Here is a 14,205-nt window from a genome sequence, read left to right as displayed (position 1 = left end):
GTTTGGATGCTGCTGCCACTTGCCCTTTTCCCTTGGCTGCTGTCACTTGGAAGCAGCATGCCCAGCCCATGCATATACACATATATACATATATGTATATATGCACACACATATATATGGGCTGTAGCCTTCAGTGGGCTGGGGGATGCTGCGCTCATGTTTGGCACAAGAGGTGCTCTGGAAATGCCAAGTTTCATAGAGATGAGGTGGGCAAGTGCCAGAAGAAAGGGTTTCTTTCTCCTTAGTGGGAACCAAATGGTCTCAATTTCCACGGGGAGCTGAGGGGGGACAAAGCACCCTAAGGCGAGCAGGCGGGTAGAGGAACAGACGCTTGAGCAGATCAGTGTCTGTAGCTGAGCCAATAAGCTGACACAACTGATTTTATAATCACATTAGTGCTGTCTCGAAATAACACGCCCACTCAAATATAACAGTGATTTCATTTTCAAAATGCTGTGGTATTTTTGGTGCTAAAGGTAGGGGATCAATTTGTCAAGGCTGAAAGCTGGGCTGGAATCTGCACAGACCCTAATTCCTGTAGGTCCCTGTGAGCACTGAGCACCTTCCAGGCAGGTAGCAGGATTGGGTGTATTATGAGCTGTCCTTAGAAGGTTTCCCGTCCTCAGGGGAACAGGAAAAAAAAAAGACTACAGCTTCACTGAAAGGGTTTTCTTAGTTCTCTTTGTGCCTTTTGTTCCGTCTTGCTGCCAAAAAAAATATCCCTGTTTGGGAACGGAGACAGGTTCCCAGGCTAAGAGACAATGAATCCTGGGGGTGTAAGGAAGGCACCGATCCCTCTTTGGCAGGCTCTCTGCTGTAATGCTGCACTGCCACTCAGTAAATACTCCACACTTGTCTTACAGTGGACATTTTAGCATTACCCAAGGTGTTTCATTTTCCTTACCAAGACCATTGAACCTTGAGGGTAGTGCATGCAGAAGATGAGGGGCGAGGAGAGGCAGTTGTAGACAGTCCTTCTCCTTGGGTTATTTTTACCAACCCCATGTTTTCCAAATAGCTCAAGAGTTCAGACAAGTCTATACCAGAAGCCCTGTTGCAGCACAGAGCAAAAGGAGAAAACATAAGCTAGTGGGAGTAGAGTTTCCTCTCTCTCTCTCTTTTCTTTTTTTTTTTTTTTTTTTATATTATAAAACTTGGTATGGGAGTGAATTTTTAAGAGTTTAACCAGATGGAGATTCTTGCAACAGAGCTTTCTCAAGAACTGACCCAAAAGTGTCTTCCAGCACAAAGCACTTGGCTCTGGCCTGGCCTCTTCTAGCAAAATGTGTTGACCCTTGAATTAATTATTTAAGGAAAAAATAGAATTAATACAGAATGTCCATGCACAGGCTTCTCTCTCCAAAGCCAGGGTGGGGAACAAAGCATGTGATGTGTTAGTCACATTAGTTAGTGCTACAGAGCACATGACAGTTTGTGATGAATACTGGTCTACAGACACAAGTTTAGCATGACTTTGAGTCTTTAACAGTCTTTTTTTTTCCCCTCCTTTCTGTCTCTGGACAGAAGCACCTCCTGCAAGCAGCAGTTTAGGGAAGAAGTAAGACAGGGAGATCTTGGATGAGCATTGGGAGTGTGCTCAAACATGGCTTTTCTCAGTGGAGCTGGCTGCTCTGAAATTAAATAATCCACTCTTGAGATTCTCCCTCTCTTTGCTTCAGAGGAAAAACATTACCATTCAAATTGTGGCACCCACTGTGCAACAAATAGATAACCAACATAATCCAGGAGAAGACAGATCAAAGATCATAAAATCCAGACATTACTAGCTTTATGTTAACTTTAGATTTTCCTTTTGTCCAGAGGAAAAAGGACAATAGGTGGGTCTGTTGTTACAATCTGTGCTGTGCTGGGGTAGCTACAGAGGTGAGAAATTCTTCATTCCACTGGGCTGTGGATGTAGTTTTGAGGGGCACCTCACCAGAACTTCTCTTTGTGTTGCCAAATCATTCCACTCTCAATAGCCTGGAACCCCTGGTAGTTTGGTTTTATGTTTCGGAAGAAGATAAACCCTGAAATTTTTCAGCGGCTTAAGGAAACAAGGCTGCTGAAGCAGAGGAACAGAAAAGGCAGCCAAGTTATCTTTTCTAGCTGATTACTCTGAGCAATTTACAGAATAAAAACATGTATTTCTCCATCATCTTTTCAAAAAATAATTTTCCAATTTTATAAGCTTGTTATACAGTGTAAGTCAAACATATAGGTATTACATGTTGTGTACAAGGTGAACAATTATGTAAGAAAATGGTAATAAGTGAGTTCTACATGTGTTAACTTCTGCTTTTTCCATGAACGCTGCAAGTATTTTACATTAAACACTGGTTTTCTTTTTTAGAATGTGAAAAAGAGAATGAAGAAAGATGATACCCTTTACCTCTCCTGGCATCTGAAGTGAACATCTCTTTTTTCAGAACCTGAGTGAACTAGAACATTTTTAGTGAGTACTCGTATGATTTTTTTTTCTTCCAAACGTGTGCAAAGTGCCAAAATCAGTTGGATTAAAGCTCTGTCTTCATCCCAGGGTTAACCTGAGCTCTGTCAAAGTGACTTCCCTGGAGTTAGTGTACCTTGGGCATGAGAGACCACACCATGAAATAACATGGGAGCAGCAGAGAGTGATTGTGTTGGCACTGACAAATTGTGGGAACGGGAACTGCAGCCTTTGCTTACCCAAGGTAAAAGCAGCACAGCAGCTCGAGCACAGATTCCACGTGAGGGCAAAGAATGGCAATTCAACAGTGATGGGGACACACAAGCTTTAATTTGAGTTAACTTTATCCTTGGGGCATGAGTGTGTGTGTCCACAGCCCAAGCTGGTGAATGCAGAGAAAAGCAAATAGGAAGTAAAAAATGCAAGTGTGCAGTACTGCAAGTTTCGCTTGCCTGGTGCATACACTGAGTGATTTTCCCCTTTGGATGAATACTAGCTCGCACAAAATTCAAATAACTCAGCTGTCTACAGATGGGGGGTGGGGAGGAGTGTGGGAAGGGGAACAGACGGAAGGAAATGGAACTGAGAAGACTGAATTAACCTTTCGATGTCTTGAATTTCAAGGAGGGAAGAACTATCTCCTGTTAAATCTGCAACCATGCAATTAAAATATGAACAAGCCTTAAAAGACACGTTTGACCCATATTCCTCGATTTCTGCTTTAAAGACAGATCTTCTAAAACCGAGATTCAGATCCAAAAAGTGTTCAGAGGCAGGGAAAAAAAATCTCATGCTGTAAACGTTTATTTTAATCACAGAACTCTAGTAGAAAAATGAGTAAAAATGTCTGACATTTACGCAGAACGTGTGCCTTTGATACTGAATTCAGTTTTTAAAAAATCCTTACATATGTGTCTAGTTATGGCTGACAGGCTTTGAAATGATGAATGGTGTTCTCTCAGCTGGAGTTTGTGTTTCTATAAAACAGATCTTTTAACCTGTTTGCTTGAGCATTGTGAAGCCTCATTTTTTAATACAGGGCAAAGATTTAAAAATGAACTTTGCTTCTTAGGTGCCCTTTTGGACACCATGAGTTAGAACAACTGTATACTTGCTGATATGAGAGTTTCCATGGAGAGTTATGGATGTTCAGCAAGGCCAAGTGTCATGTGCTGGGCATCCTGAAACAAAATGTTTGTTAGAAAATGCTGGAAAAGAACAAAGTAAAGACTCAGCTTGGGGACATGTCTCTGTTTGTGGATGAAATACACAGGAAAAGAAAGCTCTTTGTAGAGCATCCAGCTGGAAAGGGTTTGCTAATTTTCCCTTGGTGTTGAAAGGACTCACATTTGTCAATATTTTTTGCAAGGTATCAATAGGATCCACTTAAGGCAAAAAATTGAGCACTTCCAAGTTCAGAAGAATGCATCAAATAATTTGTAGGTGAAAAATTAAACCCAAAAGCAAACACCTTGCTGACATACAGATAATCTCCAGGAAAAACTGTTTGACATATAATACACAGGCATTACAACACAGTGTCTTGTTTTGCTACGTGTCAGATTCCCATTTCCTCCTAGTAAGATAATAACCCAATAGGAAGGTAAGGAATTGCATGGCAGGCTATCAACCTTCCAAGGATTCTATGGCTTTGCAAAGCTGATTTCAGTTCTGAAGTATTTTAGCTCAGTTTGTACTAAGCCTTGTACAACCCTGAGCACAGTGATAAGGATATTTTTCTTTCAGTTTCTTTCATTTCTGATGAGCTGTAATGCAGGGCTCTTGCTGGAAGTAGACTTAATTGGAAGCCAAATTCTTCAGAGAATATTTATTCTAAAGCCATACTAGGTCATGATGGGAGCTGGGGATACATGAAGGAAAGAAACATGGCTCCAGTTCTTCTGTGACACATACAGGCAACAGTGATTTGTGCTTATGAATGGCTTTTCCTGAAAAGAGAGGAATTACACCAGTAATTATTTCAGATTTACTGAGTTACTTTGTAAGCACTTAGCAGTCAATCTCTGCAAAACTTTTACACTGAACAATTTAGCTGTAAGGACTTGTAGGAAAACACACTGAGCTGCAGAAATGGCTCCCCATTCATGGTGTGGCTCTGGACATGGATTTACTGATATGACAGGGATGCCAGGGCACTCTGGCTCTTCAGTCCTAGGGGCCAGATGCTGACCAGTCACACCTGCCAAGCCCCTGGAGCTGTGCAGCAGCTGCCTCTCTTCTCTCTCTATTTACTATCTTAGAAAATGTGGCTAAAGCATCAGACAGAGACTAAGATGGTGAAAAGTCTCAAGGGAAATTCTTACAAAGAGCAGATTAGCTCACTGCATTTGTTCAGCTCAGAGATAAAGAGACAGAGGGGGGCTCTCATCACACCCTGCAGCTTCCCTCAAAGGCAGGAGGAGATGCTGATCCTCTCTTCGATGACCAGTCATGGAACCTGAGGAAATGGAGTAAAGTTGGGTCAGGGAAAATTCAGGCAGGACATGAGGAAAAGGTTTTCACTGAGAGAGTGGTTGACCACTGGAAAAGACTCCTCAGGGAATTGGTCCCAGTGCGAAGTCTGCCAGAGTTCAAGGAGCATCTGGACAATGCTCTTGGTCACATGGTTCAGCTTTAGACAGTCTGTGAGGAGCCCTATCCTTATGGGCCCCTTCCAACTTGGGATATTCTATGTCCCTCTGACTCCTGGGTTGTCCTCAACCTTTCAAGCAGACAGCAAGAACACAAAGTGAGCAGAAAAGCCTAAAATGGCAGCCTGGGACTGCATATGTCTGCCCCCTGCAAGGAGCCTTGGAAGCCTTTGAAAGAGGTAGGATAAGCTGGCATGGAATGGTGTATTCAGAGCCAGTTCAGAGGAGAGAAACCACTGCCTTGGACTAAAAAGCAGCAAACAGGTGCTGTGCAGTGCCTGCCTACCTGCCTGCCTCTGCTGCCTGTCTCTCTCACTGCATGTGCTTTCTCTGTCAGGTTCCTTGCAGTTTTGTTGCTGTCAGCCAGCCAATGGATCTGCTGAAGAGCCAGCTGGAGTCCGCTCTCCCCCATGTTTCATCAACAAAATTGCCAGCTTGTTCTGATTCAGTATCTTTATTGTTGTTGATGAGGCTAAATGAATCAGAAAGAACACAGCTATGTATACAAAATACAAATTCAGAAACCTCATCCTGATGCGAGGAAATTTTATTAGTGCTTCAAGTAGAGAAGTCTGCTGTGGAAACAGACAGAGAGCACACACAGACCATTTCCCCCGACCCTACATGTTTTATTGGGTTTGTGTGGTACCTCCTAATGGCACCAAATCTTCCAGCAGGAAAACGGAGTTTTAGATCTGATTAAAGCCAGGTTAATTTACTGTGGAGTTGTGACTCTCCCTTCTTTGGATTCTAAATGCAAAACCTTTTAATGAGTCTTGTAAATGTATCTCTAGATAAAATTCAGAGCCCATGCTGGAAAACCTGAAAAAAAAATCCTCCCAGCTATTGAAAATACAGAGGTTTCAATTAATCCCATCCTGCCTGTATAATTTTTTCCCCTTTCATATACTCTTTGTCAGTTTTTCACGGGAGGAAAAAAAAGCTTTTCCTGAGAGGATTTTTACTAACTAAATCCAAGTTTCCTTAAATGCCTTATTAAACCCACCACCTATGGCTGCTGGCACTGCATGACAGAAAAAGCTGTTGTAGTTTCAGCGTGGCATGTGGGAACCACAGACTGCCAGGCACTGCTTTTAACACTTCGGGTGTAAGCTTGCATCTCCTCTCTAACTTATGCTAACTCACTTTAAGGGTGCTAAATTTTATGTTTCAAAATGCATTAGCTCTTTGTCAAAGGGCACTTCATTACTTCTGGCACACTCGCCTTTGGGAAATGTTTGGCAGTGATTGCTCTTGATGCTTCAGTTCAGAAGATTTACAGGAAATATCTTAATATGGTTATCAGAAAAGCAAAACTGGAAAATCAGAATCAATTATGCCAAAAAAGACTTCTGAGGTCGTTGAGTCGAACCTATGTCAACCAGGCCATGGCATTGAATGCCTTATCCAGGTTTAAACAGCTCCAGGGACGGTGTCACCACTACCTCCCTGGGCAGCCCGTTCCAATGTCTGATCACCTTTTCTGGGAAGAAATTTCTCCTCATGTCCAACCAAAGCGAGCAGGGTACGAGCCTGCATGGTGGCACTGCTGGCCATGGTCACACTCTGGGCACCCCAGGATGCGAGGAGAGTCTTAAACTGCACCAGAGGTTTAGGTTGGACGGGAAGAGGAATTTCTTCACGGAAGGGGTGATCAGACATAGGAAGGAGCTGCCCAGGGAGGTGTTTAAGGAAACAGCAGACGGGGCACTCAGTGCCGGGTGTGGTGGGCGCAGTGATGCTCGGTCCAAGCTTGGGCTCGATGAGCTCAGAGGTCCTCCCCAAGCTGTTTCACTCTGTGACTCGGAGCCCGCACAGGCCGATGCGGGCGGGTGGCTGAGTTACCGTGAGGGAACATGATGAAAACGTTCATTTAGGGGCGATCCCCGCTCGCCCCCCGGACCGGGCCGGGCGCGGCCGCCGCCGCCTCAGGGGGCGGGTCCCGCCCGCCCTCAGCGCCCGCCCCGCCCCGCCCCGCGGCACGTGACCCCCGGGGGGAGGCGGGCGGGGGGCGCGCGCTCTGCACCTGTCAGTCAGCGCGTCACTTCCGCCCGTCGCCGCCGCTGCCGTCGGGGACCCCCCGCTCGCGGCTCGGAGCTCGGAGCGGCTGTGAGGGCACGGACGGCGTCGGCTCCGGCAGCGCGGCGGCCGCGGCACACGGCGCGGGCAGCGGCCGGCGGAGGAGGGCTGCGAGGAGAGCGGAGCGGCGAGGAGAGGCCCGCGCCGGCCCCCGGGGTAGGAAGAGGCGGAGGAACCTGCCGGTGGTGCTGAGGACGGCGGGGAGGGCGAGTCACCCGGCAACGGTGAGGGGCGCGGGGCGCATGCGCGGGGGGTCCCCGCTCGGGCCGCTCGGTGTCACGTCAGGCTTCAGGAACCTTCTGGCACCGGCCCGAGCGGGGCGCGGGAACTTCCTCCTGCCCAGCCGCTGCAGCCGCGAGCTGCGAGCTGTCAAGGGGCGGCAGCGTCCCCCAGGCTGCTGTCGGTGGGACGGCAGCGCTGACAGCCCGGCTCCTGCAGGAGTGTGCGCCCAGGCTGCGCCCTCCTGCCACGGAGCGGCCGGGTGCCCCTGGCAGGGCGCGCTGACAGCCCCGGTCCCGCTCCCTCACAGCCCCGGTCCCGCTTCCTCACAGCCCCGGCCCCTCTCCTTCACAGCCCCGGTCCCGCTCCCTCACAGCCCCGGTCCCGCTTCCTCACAGCCCCGGCCCCGCTCCCTCACAGCCCCGGCCCCGCTCCCTCACAGCCCCGGCCCCTCTCCTTCACAGCCCCGGCCCCTCTCCTTCACAGCCCCGGCCCCGCTCCCTGACAGCCCCGGCCCCTCTCCTTCACAGCCCCGGCCCCTCTCCTTCACAGCCCCGGCCCCTCTCCCTGACAGCCCCGGCCCCTCTCCTTCACAGCCCCGGCCTCTCTCCCTGACAGCCCCGGCCCCGCTCCCTGGCAGCCCGGTGGATCTCAGAAGTTGGCACAAGGGCGGTCACTGCATCGCCTGGGTCACCAAGGCAGCGCTGGGTCATGCACTGAACTGTGACCGAATATATCTTCCGAGTGGTTTGCTGCTGTGGGTTTCCATTGTTCATGGAAGCTCCTTAGGGATTTCAGTGGAAATGTTTCTTGCTATCAAAAAGTTGCTTTAATATGAGATGGCCCAGTGTTGGGGTGCTCCTTCAAGATTTGGAAAAAAAACAACAAAACCCGACAACAAAAAACCCTCCCATCACAAACTGCAATGCCAGCTTTCAATGCACAGCTCTCTTATTCTCAAATTCCTTGGTCTGGCTGCATTTTAAGAAATTTGTATAAAATTTCTTACTGCTGCCAGGCTCAAGATGGGGAAAAGAGGTAACAGATGAAGAAAGTAAATACCACATTATAACTCTTGCCTGTTAAAAAAAAAAAAAAAAAAGAAAGTGAATATATGAAGAATACACAGTTGTTTATTTTTTTTTTGGCATGTGTTCCTGAATGTCCTCAGGGATAGAATTGTTAGTTTGTGAATTTAGAACAAATTGTTAAACTGGATTAGTGTTTAGGTTTGAAGTTTTCCTGTCTTCCATGCAGTTTAATCTGCAGTATAAAAAGAGCAGAAAACTGATTTGTTGGCCTATATTATAAGCAGTTTAGCTATTTTGTTTTCTTTTTTTTTTTACTGCTCATAACTAGTAAATTGCTTTATGTGTTCTTTGTTGCATAGACTTTAAGATATTTAAGATCTCTTTTAATCTTCTTTGTCTGTATTTTGTACATTGTTTGGCTCCATAGGGATTCTTTCCTTGTCTCGACTATGTAACAATAAGGAATTAAATACCTCAATGCTTTGAAAGCATCAAACTGGAAATTTACAGTATTGTTTTAGAAAAATCAATCAAGTAGAGTGTCCCATGGTTGCATTTAAGGAAGCTGACTCGGAGAGGCTCCTGGTAGCTTTTAATGCTTGCAGATTTTGACATGAACAACATGTCAAAACATCTGAGTTTGGCAAATGATCGTTTTTACCTGCTCTGTGTTAGTTTGGGCACTTCATTTTTGTGTTGCTTGAAACACTGGAGGATCTTCTTGCACTCATAAAGACTGAATTTAACATTTGTCATGTGTGGCTCATACCCTGAGAGTCCGTGCAAGCAGTGAAGCATTGCTCTCTAATGTATATAATGGCATGTTTGAAAAGCAGGTGAGGCTGGAGAAATATTCTGTGTGTTTGGAACAGACATCAGAAAGTTTTGAGTCCCTGCTTGCTGCGTGGGAAGGCTTTATGGGCTTGGGTTTTTTCCTTCTCTAGTACTCAGCCTTTGGATTTCTGCTCAAATGCTACAGCTGAGCAGTGATGCCCCTTTCCAGGGGGAAAGTAAGAAAAACCCACCAAGTCTGAGGTGATTTTTTTTTTTTTAGTTTGGATTTTTTATATTTTTGTGTGGTGATTCTCTTTTTTCCCCCATCCCCCACAAAAGAAGCTGTGGCTGCATGGAGGAGGAAGTGATGTTGGTTCAAGTTGTCCTTTAATTCCGTGCATAGCAGGTTAACCCTACTGCCATATTAGCACACAAAAATCTCCTGGCCATTTGGGTGGGAGTGAATCAACTAGTGCAGGGCAATTCTTCATTTCCATCTGTGAGGATGAAGGATGGAAACTTCTTCAACTTTTTTTCCTTGCATTGCAGGCCTAGTTGTATATTTATTGATAAATTCAGACTGTTATTTAAGAACTGAAAATTAACATTTTATCCAAAACATGAGGAGGAGATACAGAAGTGAAGGAATATTAAATCTTTTGTGAAGGGCTACAGAAGAAGGAGATTGTTACTTGTCATGCAGTTTGTAAAGTGATGGCTCTATCAGTTTTTCAGCAGAGGGGCTCTGTGTCTCTTGTCACAATTGGATTCAGGCAGAGCATACAAGAATTTCACATTGCTCCCCGGAAAGTTAGTATAATTGAGCAATTCAGTCTTGGTAACTATTATTTTCTGTAAGGTTCGAGATCAAAAATTTTGTTTGAGAATGAGTAGCTGTCTCAAGGCTTGGTAAATTCAGATTTATCTTCACAGTTTGTACTGGCTTGATAGCCAGCTCTTGAGATTTGTGGAAGTTCAGTTGGTTCAAGTGAATTCTGTGGATTATTGCACTCTAAAACATAATATATTTGTTACTGCATCTTCTACCAAGCTTTTTTTTTTCTGTCAAGCTGGTTTGTTTTGAAGTCTTAAAAACATAGTTTAGAAGGTCAAAACCTGTTATGTTTGCAACATATGGGTGGAGTCATTCCCTACAAGAAATGGGTAATATTTTGCAGGCCCATGTTCTGATTAGTGAAAATAGTTCTATTGTGATATTAACAGTTCTACTCTTGTGGTCTTTTCCCTGTGAATGTGTGAAATCCTGTGTATTTGTCTTAAGAAAAAAACAAAAATGTGCCATTTGAGCTTAAAATACAGATAGGGCTTTATGTTTGTGTTCAAACAGCTTGTAACAAAGACTCTGGTTGCAGAGGCTTTTTCCTATAGAGAGCTTTGAATGGTTTTTATTTTCTTCTCTGTTTGGACATTTGTAAGGACATTTGGGTGGGGCATGTGCTGGATGTGAGCCCTGGATGTGGTGGGAGCCCTGCACTGATTGTCCAGGTTGCAGTGCTGCTGGCAGCTCTCCTCATGGGGCTCTTCTGTTCACAGTTCCTGCAGTGGGCTAGGATTAAAATTTGTGCTCAGCTGTGTAGGACAATAACACATGGACAGAACTGAAAAGGTGAGAGCTGCAATCTTATCAATGTGGTTCTTTCTTCTTTTATACCCTTTTTTAAGTGTGTATTTTTGAAAGGTTTTCTCTCCTTTCTGCTGAACTTTATATTTAATGAAATCTTTTGTTGTCTTGGCACTCTAGAAATATAATCAGGTTAGTTAATTTTAGTCTGCAATGTAACTCTTAACCTTGTGATTTCTTCAAATTTAGTCATAATTAAGTTTTGACAGAGGACCTCAGTACCAGACCCTTTTTTTGTGGGTTTTTTGGGTCTTTTTTTTTTTTTTTTTTTCTTTCCCCATCTCTTGAAATTCAGAGAATCATTGCTGCAGCACTGAACTCTTGGTTGAAATGTCTCTCTCCTGCCGTGGGGGTGCTGAGCCTGTCCTTTATTTTGGTGGCACGTGCTCGAGGCTCTGCCAGAGGCAGCGTTTGGGTATCGAGGGGCTGTGAACCATTTGGTGATTGCTGAGTTCCAGTTTGTGTTTCTGCTGACCTGTTTGGGAGGGCAGCAACAAACTGATGATAAATGTATGTAATAGGATAACTTATGTATAATGAATTAAGTGCATTATATATTTATAGTTTGCTTTTTTGGTGTCTCTGAAATAGCTTGGCTTCTGTTCCAAAGTCTTTTTTAACAGCAGTGACAATTGTTAAACTGCTTTGGTTTTATAACGTGAAGCTTGCAAGTTGCATAGTTTTGCTGATAATTTCTTCCTGTCTGCTACTTTACTGTACTTTAATGCCATTGCAGCCAGGTTCTGCATGATCTGATGCAGGGGCAGTGAGATTTGTGTGCTTTGGAGTAGAGCTTTGCATTGGGGGGTGGCGAGTAGGATGAATATAATTAGCTGTTACACAAGATACAAAAGCCTTTTTATTTATTAACTACTGTTGTTAAGAGTGTGATGGGATCTGTGTGAGCAGGAAGTTTCTTTAGAATTCTGCACATGTGCATTGGCAGCAGCAGATGAGAGCAAATCTGGCAGTGTGTGGTGGTGGGTGTGAGCACTGAGCAAACAGCTACTTTTTCTGGGATCGCTGATGGTTTTATTTTCTTGCTACAATGTACTTGGAGGATTCTAAGTTGCTGTAATGCTGGTAAAAAGCCTTTGGATTTTATCTAGTAAGTGAATATAAAACATTCCTTTTGCTTATCAAAATCAGCTAACATTTTGATGACCTCTCAGCTTGTTCTTTAAAAGTGTAGAATATTTTTGGAATGTTGCTTAAATCAGTCACTGTATTTGGGGTTTTTCTAATGGATTGGTTCTGTCTCTCATGAGGGTCTGTGAGCGATGGGCGTTTTCAGAATGTGCTCAGGTTCTGTCAGCTGAAATTGTAGACTAAACTTTAATGACTGGAAAATAAATACTAATCAGTATTATGGTTTCTTGGCTTGTAAATAAATGAAAAAACCCCACAAATTCCCAAATGATATTAGTTTTAGTTATATCTCTTCCAGAGGAGTTTTCATGAGGTGTTTTGTTTCTTTCTTGCATGGAAACGACATAAAGGCTTAATTTAAATTGTTCTAATTTGTAAATTAGAAGGCTTGCTGCCACATTCCCAGGGAGCAAAAATTGCATTAGAATTGCATTCCACTAAATCTTCTGGTGCATTTTTTGTGCTTCTACTTGCTGTGTCAGTATGAGCAGTATTTTGTCAGTTGAGTGGTTTTGAGACCATCTCAGACGTGCTGCTGGCCAACGATGGAGAATTTCTGTTGAACAGCACTGAGGTTTAATGTGTGTGTGAATGCACATGTGAGGGCATACACAGACAAACTGCTCATTAATGAGAGCTGCTGTTCATGCTTCTGCTGGCTCCTTTTTGATTGTGTGCAAAACTGCAGTGGGCTGGTGTCCTTCTGATTCCTGCTTAACCAGAAAGCAAACAGGGCAGTGAAGGGTTGGGAACCATAATGAGCAACAAAGGGAGCAGCAAAGTCACATCTGCTTGGGAAGAGATTTATTCTAACATGGATTCCTTCAACACTGCAAGTGAAATTTTGTAGTTCTACCTAATTTCAAACAGTATGCCTTAATGGGGATGGGGATTGTGTTCTTAAGAAGACCAGCTTATTAAATTTAAAATAATAAGTAGCCCAATTTGGCAGTCTAGACTTGTGGCTAAAATACCTCTTGATAGCTGATTTCACTGAGCCAGAAAGAGGAAATCTTGCTTTAAGAGTCTATTTTAAGCTGATCTTGCTGGTTTTAAAACTTTTATTTTAAATAATTATTGTTTTGACTTTCAAATGTATTAATGAGTACTTAAATGTGATTATTCTTTTTCCATAGAGGATGCTCTGTGTCTGTTCAAGCACTGGCACATCTCTGCATGCCTTTTACTGTACTCTTGAGACAAATTTGTTCTTTCTGTGTCCTGTAGATTCTGTTTGTGGGATTAATTTCAGTTTGTCTTTTGTATAAATTTACTGCAAGCCATGTCCCCTCCCCAGCCTGGCCATCCTTGCAATTTTGACTGGACTATTTCAAACAAGCAAAATGCTCTGGTTTTACTTGTTAGCTGAACAAAAGCTGAAAATCAGACGAGGAAAAGCTCTTTTGCCCAAAATCTTCATCCATTGGGAATGCTCACAGTAATTTGAGTATACAAATGGCATGAAAACCAGTCAGTGCTAATTGTTACAAAATTCAGTTTCCTTTTAACTCAGCAAAACTAAAGAGTGAGATGAGGAGTGCTGGTTGCCGTTTTTGGAGGCAGAAATAAGTGCAGCAGTCAGCGAGTGGCTCCGTGCGCTCTGCGGAGCTGGGACTCAGGAGTGCCCAGGGAAGGCTCCTTGCTCTGCCCTGCCTGGCAGCTGCCTCTGGGTGATGTCAGGAGGAGAGTTCCTGGGATTCCACCTTGCAATCTGGCTCTTAGGTTTTGGCCAGCATTTAGAAATTCTTCTTAGAAAATCTGTTTAAAATTTGATCATTTCCAATTTAGCAAAAAAATCAATTATTTATTTGGATTGGCAGTATGTTTGCTGTAGGCAGCCAGGGAGATATCACAGGTTTTGTCTATAAGTAAACATAATACATTATTTTTCTTCATCAAATCTAGAGGAAGAAATCAAAAACTTTGGGACTAATGTTTTTGTGGAATTTAGTTTGTAAATAATTATTGCAGACAAGGAGCATTGATCTCTTTGCACTGCAGGATGTGTTTGTGGTCTGTTAGGACTCAGTTTGCAGGCATGTGATGCTTCACAGGGTCACAGCACTGCAGCTGAAAAAGCCAAAAAAACTTGAGGTGTATTTCCTGAGAATCTGGGATGAGCCATTTTGTTGCTTTTTTCCCTATCTAAAAATCTTAGTTTTTACTTTTTTGTATTAAAAACAAATATTCACTGGCGATGTTTGCTAATGC

General features: G+C 43.9%; 1 protein-coding gene across 5 annotated transcripts in view; it reads left to right on the top strand.

Moving 5' to 3' along the window:
• Positions 1 to 7,165: 7,165 nt before the first annotated feature.
• The window catches only part of FAM13B (family with sequence similarity 13 member B), a 44,994-nt gene continuing 37,954 nt past the window's right edge, over positions 7,166 to 14,205 (top strand). The window contains exon 1 of one of the 5 annotated variants that reach the window (XM_059483374.1): positions 7,166 to 7,403. The gene's annotated coding sequence lies outside the window, so the exon portion shown is untranslated. Of the gene's footprint in view, positions 7,404 to 11,918; positions 11,954 to 14,205 lie in introns of those variants that run through there. The other 4 variants (XM_059483375.1, XM_059483378.1, XM_059483377.1 and 1 more) reach the window with 4 other exon arrangements.

The sequence above is a fragment of the Ammospiza nelsoni genome, chromosome 16, assembly GCF_027579445.1.
Source record: "Ammospiza nelsoni isolate bAmmNel1 chromosome 16, bAmmNel1.pri, whole genome shotgun sequence".
In the NCBI taxonomy this organism is placed as follows: domain Eukaryota; kingdom Metazoa; phylum Chordata; class Aves; order Passeriformes; family Passerellidae; genus Ammospiza; species Ammospiza nelsoni.
This window is presented reverse-complemented; position numbering and strand designations above follow the sequence as displayed.